Source organism: Larus michahellis, chromosome 3 (genome assembly GCF_964199755.1).
Source record: "Larus michahellis chromosome 3, bLarMic1.1, whole genome shotgun sequence".
Taxonomy (NCBI): Eukaryota; Metazoa; Chordata; class Aves; order Charadriiformes; family Laridae; genus Larus; species Larus michahellis.
The window spans coordinates 90,192,605-90,215,499 of NC_133898.1; the positions used below are offsets into that span (position 1 = coordinate 90,192,605).

At 38.0% G+C, this 22,895-nt stretch overlaps 1 long non-coding RNA gene across 1 annotated transcript; it reads right to left on the reverse strand.

Moving 5' to 3' along the window:
* Positions 1 to 52: 52 nt before the first annotated feature.
* On the reverse strand, positions 53 to 22,608 carry LOC141740111 (uncharacterized). The gene is made up of 3 exons (XR_012585885.1): positions 22,463 to 22,608; positions 21,529 to 21,582; positions 53 to 126 (listed from the first exon to the last, which is right to left on the reverse strand). It is a non-coding gene; the product is annotated as an uncharacterized LOC141740111 (long non-coding RNA).
* Positions 22,609 to 22,895: the final 287 nt, after the last annotated feature.

The following is a 22,895-nucleotide window of genomic DNA, read 5'->3' on the forward strand; positions in this document are numbered from 1 at the left end:
GAACTTACCTGCCTTCATGGGTGTGAGCCTTTGTAGATCTGACCCTATTCCACGTCCCAACAGTCTGATGTAGATGAGGCTGCTTGCACGGGGTTGCATTCTTCCACCGTGCTCATATAACATCTTCTGTAATAATCAAGCACATTTACGATTCATCTGTAGAGGACTAATAGAATTCTTCTTCCAGCAGGTGAGAAAGTTAGATAGGCAGGGAAGATGATAATTTGTGTCACTGCAACTGGCTATTCCCAGGTATTTCCAATCCTCTTAACCTATCAGGCAACCAAAAACCTGATGTCATCCATGCAAAAGCTCATCTACGTAATGTTCTAAGAAAGGAAGAGACGACAAAGATAACACTGTAGCCCCATATTTGCCCACTCATACTGGATGACTGGCATTGACTTGTAAAGTAGTGAAGTACATTGGAGACTAATGGAGAAGCTATTAGTCATTATATTAATCATGTTGAGAAGCTTTTTAAGAGAATTGCTCTAAACAAGAAGACCACACTAATTAGCAAGTGGGCTAGCCCAAAATAGATGACTCTCAGGTCTCTCTTTTGCTGCAAATCAAAGTCCTTTACTATTATCTGTTAAGTGCAAGTACTATGTGTTACAGTGCAAATCCATAGTTTAGCTTCCCTTCAACCCTCACCACCCCACAGCCTGTATTGTTATGTGCATGCTGTGATACAGTTGTGTGACTGTTCATCCCATGTTTGAATCAGAGTTCTGTCTTTGGTACGTAATACTAAATAAAAATATTAAAACATAAACCTAAATGCTATTCAACCTATTCAATGCTATTTTTTCTCGTAGATGTTGGACAGTTTTTCTATGAGTTTTTTAGATTACATACAGTGCAAAACTTTTATCTGGACTGGGGAGGAATAATCTTGTAGGTTACTCTAGCTAGTTTTCTACACTAGTTCTTGAAGGCATTTGGGACCACCTTCACAAGTAGATCCTGCTGGCATTCGAGGACTGTGGTGACTGAGTGGTTTACCTGTTACAGCTTCATAAATTCTGTCAAAGCAACTCAATATCGGTAAGTGCCGCACTCTCAGCCTGCACCAAATGCAAGGTACTTTGGCTTACCTTAAGCCTCCATGGAAGAGATGACAGTAATTTGATTGCAAGACAGAAACCTTTGCCTCTGTCCAAGGTACAAAAAGATACAACCCACCAGGGCCCTCCACTTTTATGCTTGGATGTTTTTTTTCCCGCAAGAACATCCTTTGAAACAACCCATTTTCTCTTCTCCTTTCTTCCCACCAAACTACATGCAGGGTGACTCACTTTCAGCTAAAACTGTATTTAATGCATAGTCCTGCGTCTAAGGTAACACAGCCAGGCAAGAAGAGGGTCTCAGCTCTTCACACAAGGTGCTCTTGGGACCCCTCCCAGACTACAGTTGTGTGATTGTGTCCTTCCCACAAACATGAGCCCTAGGGAAGCAAGGGCAGAACTTTTTGTTAATTACAAAACAAATAAATAGAACTCATTGAAGTTTTACCATTGGAAATGAAGAGCTGATGCTGGGCGCAGAAGAGGGTTGGAATTGGAAACTCATCACAGATAAAAAAGTAGAATATGGTAATTTCCATGTTTCGTCTCTTGAGAGCTTGTCAAAATAAATATATTCAGAGACCACATGCAGATGCTCTCATCATTTTAGGCATTGTGCACAACCATATGAAAAAGGAATTAGCACAACAGAAATAAACAGGCATTTTCTTAGTTCTTTCAAAGACATAGTGGAAGGGAGGAGAAGAATCTCTCTCCTAATTAGAAGAAAAACAAATAAAAAAAAATTACTAGACTGGAAAAAAATAAAAAAGTAAAAAGCAGAAAGCATACTTGAACTTTCTACTGAACTTTTAAAAAGGAATCACAATGAAGGCATGTATGTAGTAGATATTCTCAGACACGGGAAAAGTCCAATTTTTCTTCACTCAAGGGAGAATAATTTCTTTTCTACGTCTATGCTAGCATCAATGTTAAGACATAGGCTACATGTTCAATAAATAATTTATTTTTCAGTCTTAGATAAAGAACTTTCTTCTGTGCTTGGATAATGTTTGTATGTTACTTTGATGAAAGAGAATAATTTCTGAGGATATGTAAGATATCTCCCCCATATTACAACGTGCTGTAAACACAATAGCCAATTTTCTAGTATCTTGATACTTCCTGATTACCTTTCACTATTAAAAGGTAGGTTTATACTTTCAGAAATAATTCTTTGTGCTCTTTGTTCCTTTGCTTAGCTGAGAGAATTTGGGATCAATTGTAACAGAGGTAGCCAAATGCTGGTCCCTGATCTTCACATTATTTGTAAGCACAGAATGTAGCTGTCCTGTGCCAGGCAGTGGAAGAATGGGCACCAGCGCATTGCAACTTCAACATCTCTAGGTCAATTTGTGTGTGGCTGTACATCCACAGCCATCCCGCCTCTCCTGCAATAGAGCAATGAGAGTCCCCTGGGAACCACTGGATCTCCTGCTTGCAAACTACAGCAGAGCTGCTGAATTTTTTTGGCTTTCCAAGTTACGCAGTATATGTATCATATGCAGACTGAGAGAGGTGATTCTCCCCCTCTGCTCTGCTCTCGTGAGACCCCACCTGGAGTACTACATCCAGCTCTGGAGCCTTCAACACAAGAAGGACATGGACCTATTAGAGCAGCTCCAGAGGATGGCCACGAAGATGACCAAAGGGCTGAAACACCTCTCCTATGAAGACAGGCTGAGAGAGTTGGAGTTGTTCAGCATGGAGAAGAGAAGGCCCCGGGGAGACCTTATAGCGGCCTTCCAGTACCAAAAGGGTCCTACAAGAATGCTGGGGAGGGACTGTTTGCAAGGACACGTAGCGATAGGACAAGGGGCAATGTTTTTAAACTAGAGCAGGGTAGGTTTAGATTAGACATTAGGAAGAAGTTCTTTACAATGAGGGTGGTGAAACACTGGCCCAGGTTGCCCGGAGAGGTGGTAGATGCCCCACCCCTGGAAATATTCAAGGCCAGGCTTGATGAGGCTCTGAGCAACCTGATCTAGTTAAAGATGTCCCTGCTTACTGCAGGGGGGTTGGACTAGATGACTTTTAAAGGTCCCTTCCAACCCAAGACATTCTATGATTCTATATATTGCTTTCTGTGGTATAAAGTTCTTGGCTTATGGCTCATGGAGTCAGAAAAAGGGACTACACTACAAGACTTCTGATATATACATTCCTTTAAAATAGTCTATAAGGGAGAACAGTTGTATAATGTTACAGCTCAGATTTTCCAAAATGTATAGGTGCCCCCATACCCCTGGTCTACATTCACAAACCTTTTAGGAGTTTGCATTCTTTTCAGAGTAGCAGAAGGAAGCTTCCTTAACACCTTTGTAAATTCAGGCCCTACCTCACATCAAATTTTAATTAACTGTAGGAACCTCTCTTTCCTAAGGACTTTTAAAAATACCTGCCATTTTTCCATAGCACCAAAGCAAGGTCCTGTTGCTAGAGTATGAAGCTTATTTGATAACCTTCATTCATGAAAGCCCATTGAAATCAATGGAATATCTCTGAAATCCATGATTCATCATTTATCATATATTTGTATATATATCTAAGCTAAAAAACAACCAGATATCTTGTAGATCATAGGTCACTAAATTTCAGCTAGCTACCCTTGCTTTCACCCTTACTGAGTTATGCTTGACTGAAACACACTTTCTGGAAAGACATCCATCCTTGAGATGAGGCCATGAAGAATCTAATATTTCCTTCAGCAGTATGTTGCAGTGCTTAATCAATATCAGTGTTATGAATATTTTTAAGTATTTGTTTTCTTTGTGTATTTGGCTTCAGCTTTCACATATTGATTTTGTCTTTTCCTATAGTACTCCCTTTTGATCTCAGGTTTAGTTCTTTTTCTTGGGATTTCTTTCGTATGTCTGTAAAAGTCATCAGTAAACATCGTAAGCAACTTGCCTCTCCAACACCTTTTTAATAAATCAAACTGATTGAATTCTTCAGGCTGTTCCTTGCAGACCATTTCTACCCACTAACCATTTTTGTTTTGTTTTTTTGTCCTCCACACTGTTCAGTTTCCAGCTTCACCTGGAAGATCTGGAGACCGGAACACTCTGAAATACAGACTTTAATCCACACATTGGAATGTAGCCAATTGTTTTAATTCTATTTCTTACTTAATCTGTTCTCACATGCAGGATCTCCCAAGGCCTTTTATGTCATAATATTAAGAAAACCCTGAGAAAACTCCTGCATGATGCGACAGTGTCCTTTACAGTAGTGATTTCAGAGGAGTTGTCACTTAACGTAACATGAAACTTAAATACTCCCAAACATTCTCGAACATATGTTAATGATGCTTGATTTATTATTAATGCAGACTCCAATGGGAAAAGCAGGATCAATGCATTAACTCTATTCTATTGATAAAAATGGACCAAAGGCAGGCAATCTCACTTCAGTGGTGTGGCCCTTTAAGCTTCCCAGGGTCCTGGATCACATGAAAACCCAAGTCTAAGCAGAGATATATGTAAGGAGATAGGTAATGGTCCTGGGGTCTAAATAGTGTTTTTAATAAGCTTGTATCCAAGCTTTGTCTGTCTCTACTGAACTTTACAAGTTTTACAGTGTGAGAATGTCTCCACTTCTCAAGGAAACCTAGACAAACTCAAAGTTCTCTTTCTTGGTTGCAGTGAAGCCCCAGCTGGCCCCAGCCCCAAAGAGCCAGCTCAGAGAACTGTCAGCCTCCCTGGGCTTGCAGGACAGAGAGCTGGACTTGCCTGCCTTGGGAAGCAGGCCAGACAAATCAGCCTACACACTCAAAAGAGAAATTGCCGTGGAAGTTGTAGCTGAATGCCTTATCTCGCAAAAGAGGACCGAGGAACCAAATCCACACAGACAGAGGAGCTTGTGCAAGTACCGTGTTATGCAAGTAACTCACTGTAAAGTTCTAGCACCAAACAGGCAGTAGGGGTGTCCAGAGAGCCCCCTCACATTCCCAGGGTTGACTTCATAAGGCATACCTCACCAGTAAGAAGAGAGAGACATAAGTAATTGGTGTGGAGGGAAGAAAACATCCTGAAAATCCCCTGCCATTTGCCTCTTACATGTACAAAAAGTTCAGAGGCTGAACTTTGTTAGAACTAAACCAAAACTGAAACAAGGAAATAGTCTGACTTTATCCCCCTCATAAAGCTGGGCAGCAATGCCATGAAATGCTGGCTGTTTGCCCCGCTGCTCCCTCTGCCGGTGTTTTTCCAGGTTCCAGGATGAGCGTGCCATGAAATCACCTGCCATACCAGGGGCACAAGGCCACAAAGGGGTCAAAATGCTCCCTCACACAGAGTTACCCTTTAGCTCTAAGAGTATTTGTCTTATAGTTTGACCAGGCCTTGCTAGATCAATAGAATTCAGCTTTCCTCACAGGGAGATATGTATGCCTTTATCTGTGGCTGAAGGTTTTTTGAGTATTTCTAGGCTTATTTAGCTCTTCAGTTGGACACAAAGTACCATGTCAAAAAGATGACAAACATTTGAAAGTGAACTCTGTACTTTCATCACAGACTTTCTGCTCTAAGCTCCAATTTTAGTGAGAGACTTGTGGCTCCATAACTGTATACACATCAGGAAAAGCTTTTGACCTCTGTCCTTCCTCATAACTATATTAAAAGGCAAAAAGCTTTTACTTTTTTACCCATGAGGAAGATTTCCTTCCCTTTGAAGATACTCCATCAAGATAAAATTTTCTTACATCAATGGTTCAATATACTTTCACATAAACATACTTAATTTTGTTTCCATGTCAATCTAAAGGGAGTAAGGATGGAACACTCAGAATTTGATTTTAATAAATTAATAATAATGATTCTATCCTGTTTAAGCTTCTACATGTGCTACTTGGTATAGAATAACCTTAGGCTAGGAGAGTCTTCAATGAAACCCTTCAAAAAAGAACATGAATTTGAATTTAACAATGAGAAACTTTATATTTACACCACAGCAGATAAAAGAGATGCTATCTGTAACATGAAAGCTTTAAAAAACATTAAGCCTAAAGTCAACAAAGAAAAGTACAAGGAAGCGTTCAGTAACTACATTGGCATTTGCATCAAGATGACAGTAATCAAGGAAACATCCATTCAGACTGGTTGAGGACTGTAACATTAACTATTCCATCTGCATTTGAAAATGGGTTCGACCCTGAGACCTCAGGGTTCCTGTCCTGGTGAATTTCTCCTATGGGAAACCTAAGGACAGAGACTTCTCTTTTTTCAAGAATACACTTGATGAGTCAAATTCCACTTTCTCCCATCATCTGCTTCTGTGTAGAAAATTTAAGACGATGACACAAGAAAAAAAAACACAGAACTTGTAGGACCTAAGAGCTGTCACAATGATGAATATGGGAGAAATTTCCTTATCCTTAAAAATGAGAAATGACATCTCAAAATATACGATGCCTGGGTAGCATTAGCTAAGATTCCAGGGACAGAAAGGAAATCTATCTGTAAAGATCAACGGTAGCAAAGTTACACCAAAATGTTCAGGATCTAACCCACAGCCTGGCTAGGGCTTCTAGCACTGCTGAGGTTGGATTGCAATACCCACTTCCTTTGTGTCCATCTTCAAAATTCTTCACTTCCTAAAACAGACAGTTTCAGAGTTCTTAGAAGGTCAGATCTATGTGTTTATTTGGATCAATAAGAATATCTCCATCCAGACTTCTGTGTACAAGCTACACATTGACCCTTTTTAATATGATGTTAATGTTGAAGTTAGAATAAAGCAAGATGTCAGATGTTTTTTACCCCTTGACCACTGTAACAAGGATAATTTGTTTATTGTGTTCTATGAGTGCTTTCAGCAGTAAGTGAAGTTGTTTCAGCCTTAATAGGCAGTTGGGTTGGAGACCATTTTCTACAGCTGCAAGAAAAAAGCTAAAATTAAAACCTCACAAGGGCAGCTCACTCAGCAAAGGGGACGCCTTTTACTGCTCAACAGTGACACCTCTTGATATTCAGCAGAATATTACTGATAACCTTCAAAGATAATTTAATGCAGTCTGCAGGACAGAGTACTGCAGGCAGTGCAGTGTCTCCCAAAGGAAATGTTTTTCTTTTTTAGCTTGTTCAGGAAAAAACAGCTCAGCATCTAACCTATTGTTCTAATATGAGAGACTGAGGAAATGAAAAAGTTTATAGGGGAGAAGCTCAGAACATTGAATCTGTATCCTCAGAAAATGCCGGTATTTTGATATAGGGTTTTGTCATGAAATTGGAAAGTTTTAAAATTGTCACAAAAGGAAAAGTACTGAAAAAGACATTTTATCAGCTTTGAGCTTTTCTTCTGAAATGTTAATATTTTGAACATGAATGTTGAAATCGATATCCCCTGAAAATTTTTTATTCATTCAAAACCTACTTTTTGTCAGAATTTTTTATTATCAAACTTTTCATATGCATAGCTTCTACAAAAAGCTATACACAAATGTCAAGCAAAGAATGTGACTACTTGCATATTCAGTTAAATGGAATTTGTAACAGACACAATTCCATTTATTAATTCTTCAAAGTACTACTATATGGAAAATGAGAATTCAGGTTTAAAAAAATGCCAAAGAATTGAAAGATAGAACTAAAAGGAAACCAAGCCTTCCAGCAGGATATGGAATATGGCCTACCTTTCTGGTAGCTGGGTTAGCTGGCTCTGAGACTGTATTTGGGACCCAGCCATGAAAAGTTTAAATAATCATCCTTTCTGGGCCAAATACTGAGTGTTAGAACAAGAAATTTTGGCTCATATTTATCTCTATAACAGATGTTGATTGGCCAGCTGAAATTTGTTCATGCATTTTATGAGTAAGTGTACCCTTTTGCCAATTCAACAGAAGCATTTGTAAGAAATCCAAATACATACATTTCTGCTGGAGCTCTAGCTTTATTCTGCTTACGGTACAAGTTCATTAGTGAAATAGCTGTAGATCAACTGAAAATAGCTTGGCATTTAAGTATCCTCCACTGGCACCAATTAGCATTATGGAATAACAAGATCTATGAAGAAAATCTCTTGGGACTGTAGCATAGATAGCAAATGTGTGAACAAAGAGTTAACTCCTAGGTAATAAATTCTCAAGACACTGGAATGACTTAATTGTGAAGGGATTTAATAATTGAGTGCCAATAATAGACAGATTGTAAATTGGAAGGTTTATTTCAAAACCGGCAAAAACTGCACAGAGTATAACAGTAAAAGAAAAAGTGCAAACCTACAGGGAAGAAAATTTGAAAGCTGTAGGGAAGATTTTAGGAGCAGCAGTGGTTTTAAGGGCACACTTTTATGTCTGACATTATGTTTTAAGTGGAGCCTTAAACAGTGCCTACCAGTAAAATGTTGATACTTCATTGTTTGTAAGAAATCAGCTGTCACTTTTGTCTAGTAGTAGAGTAATTCTTGGTGCTAAAAATCTGGGATGCACACCATGCCTGCACACCATAACAAAATCCTGCTGCCCAGGCTTTGCAATATGTCTTGGAAGTAAGCAAATGTGAAAAAGCACATCAGACACGGAGAAAACAAAACCCCAGAGGTGAGACACATGACTGAAAATGCTTCTTATTTCTGGGTAGTGAAATTTACCATTTTAATGAGGAGGTTGTTTGCTGAAATGTTTAGAGGAAAAGTTTTTGATAGATCTTTTGGCCTCAGCCTCTAGATATACACACATAGGGACATCTAAATGGAGCCAGGAATATTTCAATGCTGATTTTTGGAATCACATTTTAGCACCCTGTCCATTTTCAGGGCCCTTTATGAGGAATTAAGAGGATAAAAGTATTTAATTTTGTGAGTTAAGTGCTTTATCTGGAAATGGATAAATTCCATTCCTCTGCTGAAATGGGAACACCTTCGTATAACAGACAGTTCCTTAATAAAGACTCAGAGACTGGTCTTTCGGTTGTATTTTGAGAAGAGAAATATTTAAGTTTACACTTATCTGTTTTCAGCCCATATAGCTAGATTTATTTTTTTGAGCAGACTTCATCCCGTGAACATACACACATGAAAACTCACACACACAGAGGAGACACGCATACACAGAGGAAAGAAAAATAAATTAGCCCAGCAAATAGAGCACAACATAATACCTGGAATCAGATGGACACACAAGCAGAGACTAAATAATCCAATACTACTGGAAACTCAAGGCACCTAAAAGCCAAGGATGTGTCTTCACTATTAAGTATTTTCCTTCCTTCTTTGACATTTGTTGACCTACACATCTGATAAAAAAATACTTTTTTTTAAAAAAAGTGTTAGTTTCAAAAGCTCAACCTTATGGCTGTAATACGATTTACCAACAGTCCATTAATCTAAATATCTCTTTAAAATTGTATGTACACACAGTGGTATACTGGCCTGTTTTTCTGGTGGATTTTATCTTCCCTAGCTATAGAGAACTAAATAAAAATTAAACATCTAGTCTAAGCTAGCCACCTGGGCTACATTTATAACCAAAAAAAGAGAGAAGCAGGCAGGCAGAGAGAAGAGCATGTCTAGAAAGTCTTTCCCCAACATCTCTTTTTGCTATGAGCCCTCGGATAAAAAAGCTCTGGATAATTCTGCCTGTGTCCCTCTTCTGACTATTACTGAAGCCAAAATAACTGAACTGCATCTCTCTCTCAGGTGGTTACAGTTAGATAAGAGAAATTTCCAGCCTAAAAGTTACACCTCCCCGATTACTTTTTGGCACCTTGTTTAATCGTTCTTTGCTAAAGGCACAAATACACGATTACTTATATTTACATTGCATAAACGGAAGAGTCAAATATGTGCTGTACTACAACTTTTCTTTTACCCTAGGCAGCACATCTCTCTCTTACTCCTTCTAAATGAAAGCCATGAGAGCAGGCAAGGCAAAATGAGGCATGGGATTTCCTGCTTTCTGTGGTTTCCATTGCTCTGGATTTACCATAAGAATAGTGCCACTCATGGTGTTTTGGCTAACAGGCAAGACGTAATACCGGCTGTCCCTTCAAAACAAATAATATGCTTTTAAATATAATGCAGTAAAGTCAACCCCTCATTTGGAAACTTGAAAAGTGCATTTTTATCCTAGAAATATATAGCTGTCAAATAAACAGGGTTTTTTTTTTTTTAAAAAAGAAATTCACCTTCCTCTTGATTTTAGAGAGGCCTTGAAGTTATATAAGAACAATCACCCTGTTTCTGATGAACAAGGGATAAAATAATAATATTAATACATTTTCTTGCCATCTTTAAAGTTTTATAAATTGCCCATGGAGGTTTGTGAACCAAGGTCACTCTGCCTCTTTTCATTCTTTTAATTATCTAGTTCCAGCCTGATACACTAGCCTTACTAATTGGACACAGAGAAATCCCTTATCAGTGAAGTTAGAAAAGGACCTATGAAAAGGGTGTGGGAGACTTCTGTAAATCAAAGAAGAGGAACTGAACAGAAGGAAAGCCAATCAACTGTACCCCTCCGAGCTGTGAGTTTATAGGAAAAGCAGAGCCTCGTTGGATGGAGGAATAAGTGGCCAGCAGGTACTTACACATGTCATTGACCTCTCCCTGATAGATACTGCTGTGAGGGGAGCCAAATGCAGACTCACACCTGCACTTAATTTCTTGGGGAAGGGGAGGTTTTAAGCACTAACTTGGGCTTTGGGGTGTGTTGGTATTGAATATAGTGCTATTTGCTTCCATTCCCACATCCTCCCAAAAGCTTGAGGGAATTAATTGTCCTGTCTGCAGTTTAGCATTTTTATGCGCCTGTGACAGGTGTGATGCACACAGTGAAGTCTGAAGCTCTGTCAATCTCTATTTAGTAGCATAAGAAATATGCATATCTGTACTAACCTTGACTTTGATTTCTCACCCTTCTCCTTTCCCAGCACTCTTGCACATTCTCCAAGGTTGACAGTGATTCTTCTCCTCTAAATTATGGCTTGTCATTTGAACAACAGCTTCCTTCTATCTCAGATCTTGCATTTTGACTTTGGATAGCCATGTGAAGCAGTTCACCTTCTCCTCTCCTTACTCATTTTCTGATATGAAACCTGTTTGTTCATCATCTCTTTCATTTCATGTGTCTTAATGAGTCTCTACAGTTTATATACCAGCATCTATTTCTTGCTCTTCTGCCCCTACATGTTTTTCCCAGTGCTCAAATGCCAGCCATCTGCAGAGATACCCAAAATCATCTCTGATTTTCCCAAGCTGTATTTAATCCACTGTCATAAGATGTTTCCACCTAAAAAACTCATATGACCCAATATTGTCCTTCAAGTAGAAGGAACTTATACACAACCTATTTCAGAAATACTGGACTCTTTATTCACTAGGAAATATTACCAAAGCAAAGAAGTCCCACAATAACATCAACCAGAATTCAAAAATTATACAGAGAAAGAATAATTCAGGCTTCCTGAGAAAACACGGGGATGCTGTAGGAGAAAAGACATTATATTGCAATCCTCCTCCTATGTCAATAGAAAAATACAACTATTGTTTCATATGTATGAAAGTTATTTGGTTTTGTTTGTTTGTGAGACAGGAAACTGAAAATTCTGATCATTTTAACTGCTAAAATTTCCATGGCATTGTGCCCCAAAGGCGTGACATTGTCTTAGCGTATTGGCAAAGTGCTGGAAGGCAGACCATATTCCATTCACCCTCAATTGGTTTTACACTTCCGTTTAGCTTTCTTCCTGTGTCACACTATTGTGTGATTTCATAGCACACACTGCGATTTACATCAAATTATCCCTAGCTTCTCTCACAGCCATCGTTTTGAAGAAAAAAAAAAAAAACCTTGAAATTCTGTGCACTTGGAACTATGAGGAAGACGACATGTATATTGTCCATTTAGGCACACAGCTGTCCATAGCTGTTTGAATGTTACTCTCTGTACAGGTATGAAAGAGTTAACGTTACTGCTGTTCACAAGATCTCCAAGTCCAGAGACCACCTCACGTGAAATTCTTCTTATGATAATAAAGTGTATTTTAAATACGCTAGGTAAAAAGTAACGAGCTCCATGCTGGATACTGGTACCCAGTTGGCTATACTGTTGAAACATGTTCCCTAACACAGTGTTGGCTCAAGTCAGCAAGCGCTGTACACACGGCTGAAGGCACAAATCCTGTGTTGGAGACCACATCCAACAGACAGTTTTTGTGCAGCCATTTTTTTTGGAGAGGAAGAGAGCCTCAGTGTTAGAGAACAGTTCCAGCACATTCAGTGTCTTCTTTAACGGTTAGACTAGATGACCTGAAAGGTCTTTTCCAACCTAAACAATTCTATGATTCTGTGATTCTTATGGTAATAGCAAATGCTGACTGAAAAGATCAGAACTGACTCTATTTTCTTTATGTGGGACTTGGTGGATTTATACATTTAAAAAAATTGAAATCCTGCCACCCCATAAATAAAATGCTACCATAATTAAATTACAGCAACATTTGAAAACAAGAGACTAGCTCAGTATTAGGAGAGAAAATCAGAAAGCTTTCTGATTTTTTTTCCCAGAAACATAGGGCTATTTCACTTTTTTTCCCATCTTATACTCTTTCTTTTAAGAAGCAGCTAATAAATTGAATACTTTTCTGCAAAACTTTTCCAGAAGGATATTATTCCCTGTGCATTTCATTCACACTGCTTCCCAGACCTGTCAATATCTCTCATTTTGTTTTGTTTTCCTTCAGCAAAGAGGAATCAAACAAGATTGGAGAGAATACTTTAAGGTGGTCAACTCCAGGACAAAACAACCGCAACAAACTACATTTTAGAGAAAGCATTATTATCTCCCTCCTTAGCTCTTGTCTACGTTATAAGGGGCCTATCAATGAATTGGAAATTCGTCCTAGCAGAGATGCATCTCTTACCAGCATAAGTGATATATTGCCAATGCATTTTATGCTGACTACGTGCATCAGAGTTGAAGTTGTGAATATAATTGCTTATGTTGCTGGTTTTGTAAGTATAAAAATGTCACTAAACATCATATCCCCTAACTGGCATAGTCATAATGACAAAAATGCTAACAGAGACGTGGTTTTCGTCTCCACTGTGGTGATAATAAAATGGCTCCTCTTTCAGCTGCTGACAGAGTCCTGAGGCATTGGAAGTTTGTTTGCAACAGGCACACGGCAAATAGGTACCACAAGAAAGATTAATCTCATCAAATGCAGGTGTTTACAGTGAGGTCTCTCCCGTGTCTCAGCCACTCCCTGCAAGCCCTTTTTATCATGTAAAGGGCACATTTACACTTTAAGACTAATAACAGTCTTACACTTAAGTCTAGTAAAGCCTTACACTTTAAGACTAGTAAAAATGACAAGTAGATATCTAATATGCACCAGATGGAGAGCGTCAGCATCAAATTAGTCATCCACATTGTACAAGCCTAAAGGTAACAGAATGGAGTCCTACCCTATGTGGCTTAGATACAATTTAAGTTTTATGCAATAGATAACAATATATTTTTTCCAGAAAATTCTGTCTCTATTTAGCAGGTATTCTAGCAGTTATCTAGATAATTTACTGGTTTTCCAATTTCCTTTACCACCACCTTCAATAAAAACTTCTTAAAACTGAAATGCAAGATTTTATGTCTCATCCATCCTCTGTTCATCCAGTTCTGGCTAGTGTCAAAGGTCTGGTGAAACCATAAAAATTAAAGGAAAAAACCAGATACTAGCAGACAAAGTTTGAGATGGCTGTTAAACTGTTTTTGATGGGAATTAGTGAAGAGTGAACATTAAAAAACTTGTTATAATTAAAATAAAAAGATAACATGGATGCTTATCTGAATTCTTCCACTTCTTTTTCTTCTAGGACTCAGGTTTAGACACCCCTTGATCTCCCTTAACACTGTTTGGCCTGAATTTCAGAGTGTTAAAAACTGCCTCTTTTATGGTATTTCAGTGCTTCTAATCCCTGCAAAGAGGGGGGAAATTGTTAGCAGGGTTATTTTTAGTTTTGGGCAAAGGTTCAGAATACTTTTCCCATTCTCTCTTAAAAACAGAAATTCAAACTCAATAGCAGAACAGTGACAATATCTTCCAGGCTGAGCCTCTCAGTTCCCAAGAGGGGACAATATCCCCCCTCTATTACAGTAGCCAGGAAGAATGAACAGAGGTTCCAGTAATAAATATAGACACAGAGACGTCTGGTTTCTTTTCTGCCTCAGAAGCTATCAAGAAAATTTAATCAAGCTTTTCTTTTCCAGTCAATCCTCAGATTATTTTAATACTTTCACATTCTGTATTGAAATTCTGTCATCCTCGTCAGTGTTTTTGCCTGATGGCTGCATGCAGTCATTGCTAAACAATTTGTTAAAGTGTTATATTTTTAGAGAGGTCTGTTTGCTTACCATCTAATGGTAATGCCATTTTGCAGGGGTCATAAGGATAGAACATATTCATGATGAGAAAAAAATCAAATGAGTGGTAAGGCATAATCATGTTCCTATCTTATCCCCTCTGCCTCCCTATCCTCTTCTAGGCAGAGAAAAAATAACATACACCAACCAGATTTTTTCCGTATGTAGAGCCAGCCTGGTGTTTTCTTCCCTACACTAAATTATGTAGTGCTCTGCAGAAAGTGTGTACAAGAGCTGAATGTAAATCAGAAAAAAGATACAACGATTGTGGAACTAAAAGGCAGTCACTCCTCCCCAAAACCACAATGGTATACGACATACCTGTGTGCCCACCTTGTAAGATCATGGGGCTACTGTAGTACTTCAGGTATCTGTGCACGATAGCAATGAAAATGGGACTTGACCTTCATATGAAATAACTTACACAGACCTGAGTGAATGTGGCAAAAAAGGGGCAACTTTTTACTGCTAGAGAGATAAAGATGCTTTCTACATTAAAATTAATGATATATCATAAAAATCAACTCTTGGGTTTTCTGTGCAGCTATTAAACACAGAGCAACATAACAATCTGTATGTTCTGCTCTAGCCTGGGAGTGTGTGGGAGGGGGTGGAGAGGGGGGAGAGAGAAATCCCCTTTATTTCTGAATTGGGATATAAATAGCATCAGCAAGAGAAACACGCTACATAAAGTTTTGACAACTTGACTGATCTTTCATTTTAGCTCTTACCTTCTATCTCATGAACCTCTTTCATTGCACCCTTGTTTATCATTTGCTTGTTAAAAACAAAACAAAACAAAAATCACTTGTTGAACTAATTGCCAGTGTTTAAATACTGCAATGGCTTTTACTGCCAGTCTTTACTACCACTTAAATGGCACACAATACTTGCATTACAGTCTTTTATACAAAACAAAACAAAGTGCAAAGACTCAGAAAATTGTTTAGACTTCTCTGTACCCCTCATCACAAGCTTATTACAATTATTTTTAAAATTATGCTAAAATAGCCCATATGTATGTAATTTACATCTTCACTCTTCCATGACCTTTTGAATCTATGGATATTTATGGAGCCTGGAAGAAACTCTTGAAGTTAAATTCCATTTAGCTGATTGATCTTTTTACACTACACACTCAGTAGAATTGGGTTCCCATTGGTACATAGGCGGGAAGGAGTATAACAAAAGGATAAATCAGAGTCTCAGCTAATATTTGTAATGCTGTTCTACACCTCTGGTAAGTAAAATCTAACACAAACTCACACAAGAGCCACATAACTTACTAATGAGTCAGTCACTGGTCTTTCAAAAAAAGTCATGAGTATTAATGATTTGACTACCTTCTACTGCTTTGACTAAACGGCTATTGTAGAAAAGCACTCAGTCTCCTTTCTCACGTTACTTATAGACAAAAACCATTTCTTCCAGTTCATGGGAGAGTTGTGAAATGGAGTGAGCACCTTGCTATGACTTCTTGTCAAAACTAACCCCTTCTGCTTGTTCTGAGCTATTTCTTTTTCTATTTGCAGGCACGTGGAACCGTCTTTTCAACACCAGTTTCTAACAGACCTGAGATTTGCAAGAGCAAATTATAGTCAAGCATTCCCAATGCAAATCTTGAAACTTCAGAAGACCGAAGAGGCCTCTGTCAGCCCGGTGGTTCTGAGCATGCCCTGTAACATATAAGGTAATGGTTCTGGGGAAGGAAGGAAGGATTATTTGTCTATATTGTGCACTGATCATGAACACTTGAAAGTGTCATTCTCAGCTCCAGTTTTCTTTAGAAGTTAAAGCAGCATGTTCCCACATGCAAACCCAGATGCAATCCAGTGGGCTTGGGATGTCAGTTCATATTTACAGCCTTCACATTTAGCATCTAAGTTAAGAGGGACAAGTCTGGATTTATCCTTCTAATGTCAGTGCGTAGCCTGGTGCCTAAATCAGGAGGTTACTGACAACAATGAAATTAAAAGAAAAGACAGTGATCTCCAAGGTCAATCTCACACACTCATAATGTTTCTCACCCTCTTTTTGTATTTACAATGTTTTCATTTTTTAGTATCCATCATAACTATGGCCTGCATTGCTAAAGTTAACAGAATTGCAGAGATTTGATACGGTAACAGAGATAGCCAAATGTAGTCTAAAACGAAAGATTTTAATTCACGTGCTTTGAAGACTTGACATTATTTATGAAACTGCCAGTGGATGGAGACAAATGTTCTCAGGGCTTTTTTTGCAGAAAAGCAATTGTTCTCCTAGTCACGCACACTCCAGGGATGTGTGCGTATGAGATTGATCCAGTGATTTCTGATACTTCACAGCAGGAGCAGTGATCCATATAACCAATTATTCCTGTACCTTTACTGACATGGTGAATCATTTAAGTTTTTCCTTCAGATGATAATTTCATTGCTGCTTTAGTTTGTGCATTTATTTTTTTATTGTTTCCCTTAGCTGAACCTTGTGTGGCATGAATTCATTAATGTTAGGTAATGAGGTGGAGATTCAGGCTTATAAAGAGGAATTAACACAGACAAAATTGCAACTATATTATAGTACCTCCATCTGTTTTACTCCTACAGAAAATTTACACATTCTCATTTCAATTAAGTGTGATGGTCAAAATAATTGTAAAATCTTTCATTCTCTCCCAGACATTACAATAAATAAAGATATCTTTACTTCTCTGAGACTCAATAACACTTAGTGTAAAACATGTAGTTCTATCCAAGTTTTATAACCTTGTCTTTATCACCTTTTTTGATAAATATCACAGTCTAGATAAAACAAAAGGAACAGTTTCATTTTGTCAGCTAGGATTAAGATAATATACATTTAGCACACAAATAGCCCACAAAGTGTTGTTTTAAGCAGGACTTAAAACGGATTTTTTTTTCACTTCTCAGAGTCTTCAAAGCACTGCAAATTTTTTAGTCAGGCTTAGTCCGAAAACTCAAAACTGCATGTACATTTATGAGTCAAAAAAGGGGTTTCGGACCCAGCAAGAATTTTCCTTTCAACTACTTCGAAATTGTTCCAGTTGAGTTTTGCTGTTTACATTTGCTTATATTTTGAATGACAAAAAAATTGGGAAGCCAGACACCTTGCAAAAGTGCCTAAAGGAAATTTGATATTTTGGTCTTCCAAATGTTTTTCCACTGATGTATCATTTGGATTTGACAGTTCTCTTCTTTAAAAATATACTTTCAGCAAATCATCATCTTCTCTTAAAAAAATTCAGAAAACAGTTCACTGACAGGCCAAATTTGAAGCTCAGAATTCCACTAACCATCCTCAGTAGTTATTTATTTTCCACCTCGCTTTTACAAATAAAAACAACGACCTTGCACTGCTTCTAGCTTCAATTTTAATACTCTACATTTTATGTTTCTTCCTTGTAATTCTCAGAAGCATTCCCAAATTTTTGCTTATTTAGTATTATAGTTTCCTTAAGCAGAACTTGCTCTGATGAAAAATGTGTTGCCAGCATGCCCACCAATTTCTGCAGACACTGGATTAGACCCATGTATTAACTGTGTATTTCATTTTCTCCGGCAATTCTAGAAGATTTGCAGGGCTGCTTTAAAACATGTAAACCACTCCATTATGGCAATCTATTCCTGTACCATACAGTCATTTCGTTATACTGGAGGTGAAGGGGAAGAAAATATCAGTAACTTAAAGCTAAAATTATTTGGTTTAATCTTTTAAACAAGACTGTATTTGTAATATCGTGTACTTTGGCATCTACAAGAAAGGAAGAAGGTCATAAACATCACACAAGCCTTGGTGTTTTAACCGAGATATAACTAGGAGAGAGGATATCAACATTTTGTTTCTGACTCTGCTGATCATGTTCAGATGCCTAAATGCAGATGCTGAAATATTAGCAACTCAAACTGAATGCTGCCTGGACATGCCCCAGAATATAAGTGGCATCCCTGAGGCACTGACCCTGAGGAATATATTTTCCCTGCCTCAAAGAAACATTAGGGCATCACTTATTCACGTTGACAGACAATTCTAAGACTCTTAAATGGAAAAGCTAAACACCTGATAACTATGGATGGCCTTGCAAACCCTCATGAGCTATATTTTGGAGATCCAAATCAAAAATAAGACTTCATTCTATCTAAAACTAACACAACTTCAAACCTCAGTCCTTTTTTGTAGCTACCAGGAAAAGCTTTTATTGATTTGATTGAGATCAAACATTTGAAGTCTTTCATGAGATATATTTGTTGAGTTTGACTGTAGATGAACGGTAGACAGCAACACTTAATCAGGAAGCATTTCTTACACTTGCTACAGAGTACTTTTCCACAGCATATCCAACCCTTGTGATGACAGATAATCCATAGAACATCCTTACTTTTCCAGATTATTCTGCATTTCTTCATGAAATATAAAACTAATAATCAATTGATAAGACCATCAACGAAAAACATCAACTGCAGCTTTGCTGATTCTTGCACTCTCTAGCAGATGGTCCCTCTAGAACTAATGAGAAAGCGCTGTTTCTATTGAATAAAAGATGTAAAGAGCCTGCATCTTGAACTAGACTTGAACTAGAATTTCAGGGTCTATGTAATAAAAGACCCATCTCCCCTTCTTGAAGATACTGTTTATAAATAAATAAATGAACAAACCACTCTTAATCTTACTTTGAAGACTTTACTTCAGGCTCTAGAGAGAAACCAGGCAGCTTTCCAAAAGAATTTTTACAGTCAGCACACTGAAAGCAGTCTATCAGTAACAAATGGGGAAAAAGCAAATTCAGCTGAATTAAAATTGTCCTAGGAAAAAAAAAAAAAAGAGAAGACAACAATAATGATTAAGAAAAAAACTGGGCATATGGTCACCTTATTCTACTGCTAAAAAGTGCTAATCAATCACAAGGAATTAACCCTCTTAAAACAAACAAAAAAAAGAAATTCCACTGTAAATAAATGTTATAAGCTATATGCACCTGGGCTGCTGGGAGAGCAGTCAACAAGAAGTTTGGGTTTTTTTCCTAGAGGTCTCTGCATCGTCACATCAGCACCTTTTCAAATGAAGGCATTGTTGGGGACTACACAAGAGAGGGGAAGAGCAAGGAATGGTCAATACAAAAATATTGTCATTTTCAAAGTATCTAAAGTTACCAAGAGGTGAGGGGAAAACTGACTTACCCGAGATCAGTGAAAACTTTCAGAGGCACAAAGAAGGTATGGATGTGTCCTGTTAGATGACACTACTCTGAAGTCCCTGAGAAGCTTTTTTAGAGAGCAATCCCCTTCTGAAGTATATATTTTTTTTGATAAATCACACTTCACTTAAATGAAGTTTCTCAAGAATTGTCCTCATGATGAGAAAACGTTATAGGCTTCATATCATAAATGGAAGAAACTGCAGAATTTCTACAAGTTCAGATTTTTTTGTTTAAAAGGGAGACTGCCTCTGAGTCTTCATTCTCCTGGTTATATACTCTCATTCTTTTCTCATCAGCCCCAGTACTGTCACATGCAAACACACACAAATTGAGGCTACAGTTGAAACAATAAAGGAAATCAAAAGCAGAATCTGGTTTCTAGGACAGCTTCTATTCTTATTGAAAGCGGGCAGAATTTCAGCTAATTTAACTAAAAATAACTCAGAAATGTCCTAAAAAGCTTTATACATTTACACGCACGCCAGTTCTGCTATCTCTGTAACCCAGATAGGGGAATATGTTGGCAATCACCACTGGTTTTCTTTAGCCTGTCAGCTGGGTTTCTTTCTCATAAAAATGAGGGAATGGCATACACAGGGGTCTCCTCCTGCTCTTAGATGCTGTGGGGCAGACCTGGCCAACGAGAAAAGCCTTGTATTTGGAGGGACAGGTATTTCACATTCAGCTTTTTTGATTGGGTTCATGGTAGAGATAACTGCTACCTACGTGCAAGTGCTCCCCATTCTTCAAGAAATAGTCAGTGAACATTCACTGGGCTTCCGTGGAAGGAAGAATGATCTCGCACCACAACAACCATGTGTTAAAAAAAATGGGAAAAATTGTCCTCCTGATCTTTGATAACCTTGTCACAATCACCTGGTTTTGCTTTCTTTTCAGCAGTTTGTCTTAATTTAATTGATTGCATACAAATTAGTTTATAGGGTTTTTTTTTCTTTCTGATGCTCTCAATCTTTTTGAAATGCTGCAGGATGTGTAGAGGAAGCATCTATACATTTAGTTAATATACCTGCTGCACAGATAAAAAGTATGAAATAAGAATATTTAAAGCACTCGGCATTCACCTAACTTTGGATTTATTTGATCAACATCATCAGTAAAAATCTTACTGGTTTCAGTGGCACTGGGGCAATGCTAAGTCCTTTTAAAAGCCTTGTTTTCCCTCTTAAAAAGTGCAAAAATGTAAGTATTGCCAAAACCTACTCTTAACGTGAACTGTGTGTATAACTTTACTTTTCAAAATAATGACATTTAATCTTCAGTTGCTATAAACCAATATAGCTCTGTTGAATGCATCTGAACTGTGTTGGTACACAGCTTTGCATGGTTGCTTAACCATGGGAAATTGCTGGATATATTTTTCATAGTATTTGATGAGGATGATCTAAGTACCTAGCTGATAGGTAAGTGGCAAAGGAAGTAACAAATAGGTCCCTGGTTTCACTGAGAACACATTATTTTAAATAAGTTATACTGGAAACATGATCATCTTTATCTTTCACAGAGTAGAGATGCTAGTCTTTATCACCTCCTTATATATATTACATGGAAGTATTTTTTAAAAATTGCAGCACTGCCTCTACAAGAAATCTGTATTAGTGGAGAGAGGTACTTTTCATATTTACATTTATATATTGTAAAAAGTAAAATCAAAACCAAACACTTGGCCACTTACAACTGCATGATCTTAACCATCTATGGGCTTCTGCGGCGTTGCAAACTCAGTGTCCCAAAATTCTCCAATAGAAAAACAGTCCTATTATACACAGTTGCTGATCTGCTTCTGTGTTGTTTCTGGTATCATGGCAATGCAAAGAGGAAAACCACGCTCTACTCTTTAAATAACAAAATCAATTGAGATACAGAGTTATTCAATATTTTCCTACCTTATTTTACCTGATGCTGTTCTTCATTAAGCCATCTCTAACTGAAAAATAAACCTGTAAGAATGAAGGTCATATTTTTTCTGAATCCAAAGTTTTCATAACTTCATGTTAAGTCTAATCTTACTTAACAGCTCTGTTGATGGCCATTAACATGGCAACAACTGAATAGAATTCAGAGCTGATATTATTTTGGAAGGGCTGGAAAATATCAAATAAGACATAATATCCACATTTATTTGAGGCCCTTTTCCAAGAAAAATAAAGCTCCCACTACTAGAAAAAATACAGGTCAATAAAAAAAAAATAAAAGGACTGACCTGTATCTGACAGAGAAAAATAATATTTGCTGATGCCTGCTAGAATAGATATCCATGTTCCACTGAATGCCTACACAAGTGGAAAGTGAAAGAATCAGAGAACAGATTCTTGTTTTGTGGGTCCCCAAAGGGGGGCAGAAGGAGGACCAAACTGCCTTTGTATCGTACAGTCTATTCTTTGTTATACATAAAATGGACGTACACTGGAACCAGAAGCTTTTCCAGAAATGTAAAGCAATAAAGTTAATGATATAAAATCTCCTTGAAGAGATCACATTCTTATGGATAAATTAGTTTGTTACAGGGAATAGAAGAGGATCCCCTGACGTCATTTTTCATGTATTTGCCTCCAAGGGCACAAGGAAAACTTGTTATAACGTGTGACGGTTTAACAGCCAGAACGACCCTAGGTTGTACCAAAACATGCCCTCTTTTTCTTCAAGTCAGCCTCTAATACAAAATTCTCTAAAACAGAGAACCTGTGACTTTATCCATCTGCCGAGGAAAAACAAACAAACAAAAAAAAAAGAAAAGCAATCCTCAGTGTTTCTGCCTCATCCTTTATGATCAAGCTAAAATGTCACCCAGACCAACTAACAACCTGGTTGATTCCTTACCTGAATGTCTACATGCAACTCCCTTCTCCAGCACCCACCGCAAAGCAGCAGCCACTACCCTTAGTGCCTTTCCCAGGCAGAAGCACAAACAAAAGCTTACACATCTGTGTCATTTCCAGACATCTCTCATGCCAGCCTTTCACTGTGAATCTTACTGCAGTGATTACATGCTGCTTAAATCTATGGCAGCTGACAAAGCAGCTAAAAAAAGAAGTGCCTGCATAGTCATGGACACACAAGGATGTGTGTCAAAATTTAACCCTGCTTTCTGGGCCACTGGTGTGGAGAACTGGGCAATCAGTTCTTTTGTCTCTTTCAGAGGGGTCCAGCTGCCACACGTAGCACTGTATGTAATTTACCCAAGCACTGCTACAGGCAGTGCTTAATAGAGGGAACAGATTCCAGGTCTTGCTTATTTTAGGTGGGTGCCTTA